Source organism: Anomalospiza imberbis, chromosome 6 (assembly GCF_031753505.1).
Source record: "Anomalospiza imberbis isolate Cuckoo-Finch-1a 21T00152 chromosome 6, ASM3175350v1, whole genome shotgun sequence".
Lineage (NCBI taxonomy): Eukaryota > Metazoa > Chordata > Aves > Passeriformes > Viduidae > Anomalospiza > Anomalospiza imberbis.
This window is the reverse complement of record NC_089686.1, coordinates 46,745,609-46,754,147: the sequence shown is the minus strand read 5'-3', so window position 1 is coordinate 46,754,147 and position 8,539 is coordinate 46,745,609.

The following is an 8,539-nucleotide window of genomic DNA, read 5'->3' as shown; positions in this document are numbered from 1 at the left end:
ATTATTATTATTATTATTATTATTATTATTATTATTATTATTATTTTGCTTCCCAGCTGTGTTCTGCTCCTACCTTGCTCCTGACATAACAGCAACATGTAGCCACACGCTTGCTGTGCACTACAGCAAAACCCTGTAAACATTCCCTGCTCACCCATAGCCAACTGAGCCATGCTGTGCTCAGGGGGCAGCTGGCAGGAGCCAAGCAGCAGCCCCATTTTGACTGGACTGTGCTCAAGTGGAAGCTGATGGAGGCATTTCCCTGCTCCCCCTGCAGCAGGTTTTCTTTGGAGGGAGGAGATGGTGTGAGCAGGCTCCCTGCAGTTCTGGCTCCAGAAAGCCTCGGCATTTATTGATGTGTATGTAGAAGGGACACCCCTCCTAAAAGCTGCTTTCCACAGGCTGGGCTAAACCCCTGTGTCTTTTATAAATTCATTCCCCTTATCCAGCTGCAATTGCTGGGTGTTTTGTAAAGCTTCACAAAACTACTGCCACCACCTGCTTTTGGGGTAGAATCTCAGTGTGAAGCTTTAGCCTCCTGTGCATCTGACACCACTAGCATCTCCAGAGAGGCTGTTTGTCCTCCTCTCTCAACTACTTGTTGCCATGTGTGACATGGGAAGACACAATTATTTAATAGAGAAACATGAACACTGCTCCCATCTCCCTCTCAATTTATCTGCCCCTGGCTTAGTTTTTCCAAACTCACTACCCGGGGGAAGAGTAGTGCTGCAGTAGAGTCCCCAGAGTTGATGTCTTCTGTCACTACCTGCACAGTCACAATTAAATCCTCTCATGTTTCAGAGAGACGTTCCTTCTGGGCCAGGGGACTGGCAGCAGCACCCAGGTGGGAGGAAACCCAGGTGAAGCTGCTCTTAGCTGGGGCTCTAAGTATGTGGAGGGTCTGTCCCCTGGCAGAGGCACCCATGGGTGTGCAGCCAGCACAGCCTCCTCCCCCTGCCCTGGTGCTGAGGCTGCCTCTCCTCTTGTTCCTCATGGTTTGCACAGCAGAAACCATTATTGCAATGAGAAACCCAGGAACGTCCTTTTTCCAGCTCTCTGGCTTTTATTGACTCAGAAAGGCTGCCAAGCCTATAAATAAATGTTCCTTGAGCTAAATATAGCAGCCACTGAAATAGGCTGCTGGCTATTTATTTAGCTTGTGGCCTCTTTGAAAGCTTGCCAGTCCATACTGCCTTTACCTTCATGCCGTCCCACCCGGGGCTGTGGCCACCCACCACGGGGGCATGGCTGAGTCAGCATGGGGAGAAGGGGTCACAAAGAGTCAGCCCCAGCTCTGCAGGGCTGGAGACCCAGGGTGACACGGTCTGGCAGCTGGAGGAGCTTCAGCACCCTGTACCCCGGCCCAGAGAGCTGGGCGTTCTCAGGAGGGACATTTGCTAGAGCAGTCGGGCAGGGGCTGAACCAGTCACAAGCCAGTTTCCTCTCCTGTGAGGACTGGGTGTTTTTTTCCGGCACCAGAGCCTGGAAAAGAGAATCTATCTATCATACCCCCTAGGCTTTCCAGCTTAGGTGGTGTGCATTGCTTTTCCACACTTAGCAGGAGCATAAATACTCTTGGTGCACAGAGCTGCTGTGTGTTAAGTCGCTTAGGACAGCCAGGGGCAGTAATTGACCCCCCTTGCACCCCTACTTCTCACCTCAGGACACTGAAACTGGTAAGCTGTGCTGTGGTTCTGACCTGGTCTCTGGCCTCAGCTGCTGGGTGCTCTTCAGGCAGTGCTCCAACCATGTCCCCTCCCGGGCTATCCTGCTTCACTGTGTGTCTGGGAGCAGCCTGGGAGATGCCATTTGCCACACTGGTGAGATGAGCCCTTATTAGGGCCCCACACTTGGAGAGACTCCATGGGATGCAAGTTCCTTCAGAGTACTGGTGGTTGTGCATTGATGCAAGAAGGGATGGGCTTCATCTCTCAAAGACTGATGGAAAACAAGGTGAGTACTGCTCTGTGCTGTAGACACTCTTCTACACCCTGAGCCTAACAGGAATAGGATGCTGCTTTCCTTGGCTGTGAGGAATTCACTGCAGCTGCGTGAGAGCCAAGGGAAAAACCCCGTCACTCCCTGGAAAGCCACATTCGCTCCTGGAGCAATCCAAGAACATTCATAATGTTTAGCACTTACAGAGGGTTTGCTAAACATGAGCTAATCCTTACAACACCCATGAGAAGGAGAAAAGTAATTATTGTTATTGGACTTAATTTTTCCTTTTCCATGTACCCCTGCAGATGGGAATCAACTCTACCTAGTCCTGAGAGCTCTGGAAATCAGAGAAGAATCCCACTCATCCCAGCTTGTACAAATAGGAAACCTGGAGCCAGGATGGGGCAGGTTATTTGCCAAAGGCCACCCAGGAAGGCAGAGTTGGAGCCTCTGTGGAGTGAAGGGGCAGGGGGGGAACGGGAATTCTTGCTCCCAGTCCTTCTCCTACACTCCAGACTATAATTCCACAACTGACAGGGTAATTCTGGTCCCCTCTCACCTGCAGGATACCCACAGGATGCAGATGCTTTGTATTGCTGCTTACCTTCCTGTCCACAATGTCATTTCACAAGGTAGTTAGAGAGATACCCTGCTCTGCGTGGCAGAAGGTGCTGACAAGGCTCATGAGCATGTTGGTTTGGAGCACTACTGCAGCAAGTCACAAAATTCCCACACCTGACCACCCCCCCTTCTGGAATAACAGCCCCAGACCTGCTGCCATGTGTGGCAGATCCCATCAACCCTCAGCCACTGGGTGAGTGGCCTCCACAGCTGTGGCCAGAGCACCCCAGGGTGGGAAAGGAGCTGATGGGATGGTCGTTGGGTTTGTCCCAACCATGTGGCATTGGAACAAGGCTGGCTTAGAGGGCTGAGATGCTGCTGGGGTCCCTCCAGGGGCACAGAGGGTCTGAATTAGGATGCCCCAGGTGGAAGTGTAGACCAAAACGAGGGTCAGCTGCTTCCCTGAGTCTTTTGCAGAGAGAAGGGGCAGTTTTAGGGGGTTCCATAAAGCCATCAATGCTCCCTGGCCACACTCCTCATCTGAAACCCAGGCACTCGGTGTCTGAGTGGAAATATTGTCTGTCGGCAGTACCCAGATGATGTCATTTAGTTTTCCAGGCTTCTGGGCTGAGCCAGCAGCTCGAGCCAGTATGACTGGAGATTCTTTATTTAGAAGGAGCCCAAGTGCAACTGAGTCCAGGTCTTTGCAGCACCCCTCTGCCACCTCCCTTCCCTGCTGATGCAATCCCATTGGCAGCAGGGACATCAGGATGCCTGAGAAGAGGTGGTTCTTGGAACCTCAAAATGGGACTTTGCCAGGCAGGTGGGAAAGGGAGATGCTGTTAGGAGCAGGCGAGGGTGTGCTATCAGATGTTCCCCAGGCAGAGGAATCTCCAGCTCCCTCTGGGCAATGCACACAGCAGAGGAACACTTGTCCCTCCAGGTGTCCTTTTACCTCCCTTCAACTCCCTGAGAAATTTGTCCTGAGCTCCCCAGCACGGCAGTGCTCACCCTCCTCATCCTCACACTTATCATCTCCAGTCTGGGTTACTGCAGCTGAGCCTCAGGCTGGATTTTGGGGGCTTTCTAGTTGGAAATCAAATGTTTTCGCCCTCTGACACCCCTTAACCTGCCTCCTCTCCCCCAGCAGCATCTCCTGACAAGCGAGTGCTAAGAATAGCCCTGCCTCTGGCTCCAGGCTGGTGCTGTTTGCTCAGTGACTCAGAGCTGGCCAAGCAGGCACTTACTCAAAGTGCCCCATTACTCATCTGTCTGCATCGCCCCAAGGATGGGGTTTGTGTCTCTCGTTTGCCTCTCCTTTAAAGATACTTTATTTATGTCTATTCAATAAAGCCACCATGCACAAGGAGAGGTAGTTTTCCTGCTATAGATTTACCTCTAAATATGTGTGCCCTGACCCAAAATGCTGCAACCCCTACAGATCACACTGGCAGCCCAGCGCTGCTCCTTCTCACTGCCTTGCCTGGAAGGAGCTGTGCCGGCAGGAACAGGGCAAATGATAATGCCTCCCAAAATTGCATTTCGAGGCACCAGGGTAACAATGAAAACAAAAATTCTCTCCTGAAGAAACCATCTGTGTTGAGAACCAGTGTGGATCTGACTGTGCCCAAATCCAGCTGGCCTCTCAGATGCCCACGGCATGACCCAGCTGCTCCCGTCTTGCCCACAGCCCACACTAATTGCAATCCTTCTTCCTCTCCACACAGTGTGTCACTGCCCAGTGGGCAAAGCACCTCGGCAAATTAAAAAAGCCCTCAATTTTTAAAAAGTGGCTTCATTTCCAAACAACAAAAAAGGTAGCATCTTCCTCATCTGGTTTGCTCCCCTGAGGCATCCTCTGAGTCACAGCCAGTCGTGCTGGGAGCAGAGCTGCATCCTGACCAGTGCACATCTGTGTTTGCAAGGCACTGCCTTGATGGCACTGCCAGGGGAGGAGACAGGAATGATTGCTTGGGATAAGGAGAGCATGGCACTGGCAGAGGAATCAGAGGAGGTTTGTAGGAATAGCATTTTGTTTTCTTTCTGCTGCTTCAGCCACATAGTTTTTTGGTTTTTTTTTTTTCTTCAGGTTTTTCTTCCAGTTTTTCCAATCCTGCTGCTTCATGGCATCACTCTTCAAACCTGCTGTCATCAGGGAGCCCAGCACTCTGCTCCAAGATGTTTCATGAAGCCTCAACAGCACACAGACGGCTTCCTGAGAGCAGGCACAACCTCCGTGTCAGGCACACCTGAGTATCCCAAGCCAGGTGTGGTTTGTGTCTTGGAGAGATGCATGTTGGGTGTAAATAGATCCACCTTGCGTGGAAGTGGGCAGCTGGTCTGGATTTGGGCTGTGGCACTTCTCACCACTGTGCCCTGGGTCTCGACATAACACATGCTGAGGTTCTGATCCTGCACTGCTAACCCCAAGGGAGCCTTTCCATCCATCCAGGATGAGTGGGCTCCCAGTGCCTCTCCCCAAAGCCCAGCACAGGAGAGCTGGGTGCTTGCTCCTCAGAGGAGATGGTGTTTCCAGCTCAGTCAAGGCTGGCAGCAGCGAGGGATGCAGGACAGAAGGAAGCAGGAGCCTGAACATCCACCGTGGGCTGGAAATGGGATCCTGCATGTCCTGGCAAACACATATTTGTTTGCTCCCTCCATCCCAGTGACCTCCCCTCGATAACGACCCCTGGGGCCACCTGGGGGCATGGTGTTGTAGGAGAGCAGGACCAGCCTGCCCAGTTCGGTCCTTTCTTACAGACCCCACTGGCACCCCACAGCATCCATCACACGGCCGAGGGCTGCCGAAAGAAAGGCTGCTTCCAACCCCGGGAGCTGAGGCCACAGCGAAGCCAGGCCGTGTCAGAGGAGGCAACGGGGGCAAGCTCAAAGCAAGCTTTGTGGGACACCTTTCCCTGGCACCGGAGCCGTGCTCAGGAGGGGAGGGCAGTCCCGAGCTCTACCATCGCAGGCGCCGGGCGCTGGCCCTGCAGCGAGGCGAGCGAGCAGCCTCTACTGGCCACTACTGGGAGCCTTCACACCACCGCAGGTCTGTCTGTGCCACCCCAGGGAAAAACGTTTAGTCTCGTTTCATATCCTTCAGGAGAGCTCGGGGTGACACTCGGTGCCGGACAGACCCCTTTCTGCAAGGGTGCTGAAGCACTGCTGCAGGTGTTGGAGAGGAAAGAGGGATGAAGGCAAAGAGCTGCTCACACATCCTGTTGAACCGATGCAGGACAGAAGTCTGGAGAGTGAAGATGTCTGCAAGACCACAGCCCACGATGGGCCAGGAGCCCCCAGCCTGGCTGTGACTTGAGGGAGGGCTGGTGCCACTCTGCACTTCGGCTTTGAAATCTCTTGCACCCTACAGGTGCAAACTAAGAACATTAAGAGCAAGGCTGTGGAGGTTCAGTGCCTCTGCAAGCAACCTGTCCTTCATCAGCACGGCTGGGAAGAATGTGTCAACCCTAATGTTTGCAGTATCCAGCTCCCATCTCATCTCCAGGCTACATATGGTACTGTGTTGGAACCCAGAATGTCCCTTGGACACTCTTGGATGTTCCGGGCCCAGGTCAAAAGCATCTGAGACCCTGGAATGCAGCCACAGACCCCTGTGGCTTTGAACCTGATCCATGGAACAATTTACCAACCTTGCAGGAAGAACAAGAAATCACAAAAGTTTAGATGTTATAGTAGAAGTAGTCACAAAGTGAAAGGAAGAATTTTTGAGTGCTGTACAGGGGGGTTTTAGGCCTTGTACAGAGGGGTCTGAGTTTTGTACATGGAGGTCAGAGGTTCTAAGATGGAGGGACTTGGGTGTGCCCTGTCCTCTTTCCTTCTCCTTCCTAACCTCCATGTTCTTGGTGATGTTGGCATTCACAGATTGGTTTAGAGTAGAAAGTCACCGTTCAATATAGGTGATGGGCATTGGGGAAAAACTGTAAACATCTAATACGTAATGTATGATATAAAAGAAAGCACCAGCCCCCTGGGCATCGGAGTGTGCCTTTGCCTGACTGCTGGATGGACCGCAGCAGTTCAGGGAGAAAATCTTTTGGATAACATACAATAAACTACCTTGAGAATGGACGACTGAAGACTACTGAGTCTTTCTTTGGAGACACGGGTTGGAGGAGAGACTTCTCCACCTTTCCGGGCCACCCCAACCAGGGGGTGAGGCCCGACAACACAACAACAGACCTCACAGTACTGGAGAAGGGAAGGGCTCCATGTTCTCCTAAGAGCCAAATGTGTCCTGCTCCATTCACTTGAACCATATGGTTCAAGTCTTTTACACCTCTGAACCCACTGAGGACCAGATTTGGGTTGCAGCACTGATAAACTCAAGACACCAGCTGCTGGGCTGTGGACAGAAGGCTGTAAAAGATGCTACAGTCCACTTCTAGGAGACCCTGCTCTGCATCCCAAAACCTCTTTCTTTACTGACATCCCAGCCTGTCTTCTTCATTAGAGAGGATAGTGACAAGTGACCACTGCCTTAAGATTCCACGTGCCATCTGTGACACAGGTGTGCAGACCTCTCCAACCTCAGGAGGTGAGAAATGCCCAGCAGCAATCCTCTCTGGCTTAGCACATCATCCTGGGATGGGCAGGAATTCTGCTGCCTTCAGCCGGTCTTCAAGGCTTGGCTATGGCTTTGCCCTGACATCCCCTGAGCACAGAGCTGTGACGAAGCGTCTGCATTTGGGAACCCCCACACAGCCACTGTCCAACAGACGTGGTGGTGGCCAAGCAAGGGCCAGACTGCCTTGTCTCCAGCCAGGCAGCATTAACCTTCCCCCACCAGAGACATTCCTCAGACCTTGCTTGTACTTGCAAAAGTACATCATGAAGTCAAAGCGCTGCCAGGGCTGCCTCTCCCTGCTCTGCTTTTGCTGTTAATTGCTGACCAGACCATCCATTAGGGAGCAACAGTCAGGATGTGCAGAAGATGCTCTCCACAGGCACCTGGCACGCTTGCTTCTCACTTGCTACAAATCTCTGGGACAGACTGGCACAGATGACCAGGGTATTTTTGTTGTGCAGCCCCTGAGAAAACACCCAGGCGCTCAGGGCTTTGTAGTGCTTACCCCTGCTGCAGACAGTTGTGGGCTCAGCCCTGGGCACCATGGGCAGGGCACAGAGGGTATGGAGAAGTTGGAGATGGAAGAAGTGCAATTTCCATCAGGGTGAAGGCATTGGTTGGCTAAGGGGTGCCTGTGAGGGCTGTAGCTGAGGCCATAACGTCGCTGAGACAGCACAGCAGGATGAGGATGGCATTCAGATGATTGAACTTTCTGCCCTCGCCTCTTCCCCCTTGGCCCCAGAATTAGTCCTCTGGGTCACCCAGGGCTCCCGAAGTGCTTTCATCCCTGAGGAGTTTGTTTAGCTGTGGAAACCTAAGGAAAGAAAAAAAGGAAAATTCAGTATTCCTCTGAAAATCCTATCACCCACATTACCCTGGTTCTCCATGCTTGCAGCACTGGGTGCAAGGCTAGTACAGGGGAGGTAAACCCTGCCAGGCAAAGCAGGAGCAGGCAGTAAACAGGAATGATGAAGCTTAGGTGCCTTCTGCACCAGGCCCTAGGCATGGACTCTTGATGGTAATTGGTTTCACCCCAGTTCCACAAGTGTGCACCTTGTACTCCTTCAAAGCCAGGCAATCTGGTGCCTGGCAGAGCAGCAGTGGGAGTATGGAGATCACTTAGGAAGAGGAATAACTTCCCTGTGCAGGGCAATCATCCTTCCTCGGAGTATTTTTATATCTGGGTGGATTAAAGGGAATACGACCAGCGAGATATCTCAGATCACAGCAGGGTGTAATGTTGTTCAGATAACCTCTGTGGTTTTGCCAGTTCTACTCTTCATTAGATAGCACCCAGTCAAAGACAAAGCCTTGATACCCCCTCCTCACCAATAAACATGGTCCACGTACAGAGAAGTAACGAAAAAGGATCCTTCTGCTTCCTCCTGCACCAGTGCTGACAGAGGCACAGAGACAGCATCAAGGCTTTCTCCAAAGCAGACAGGCTGC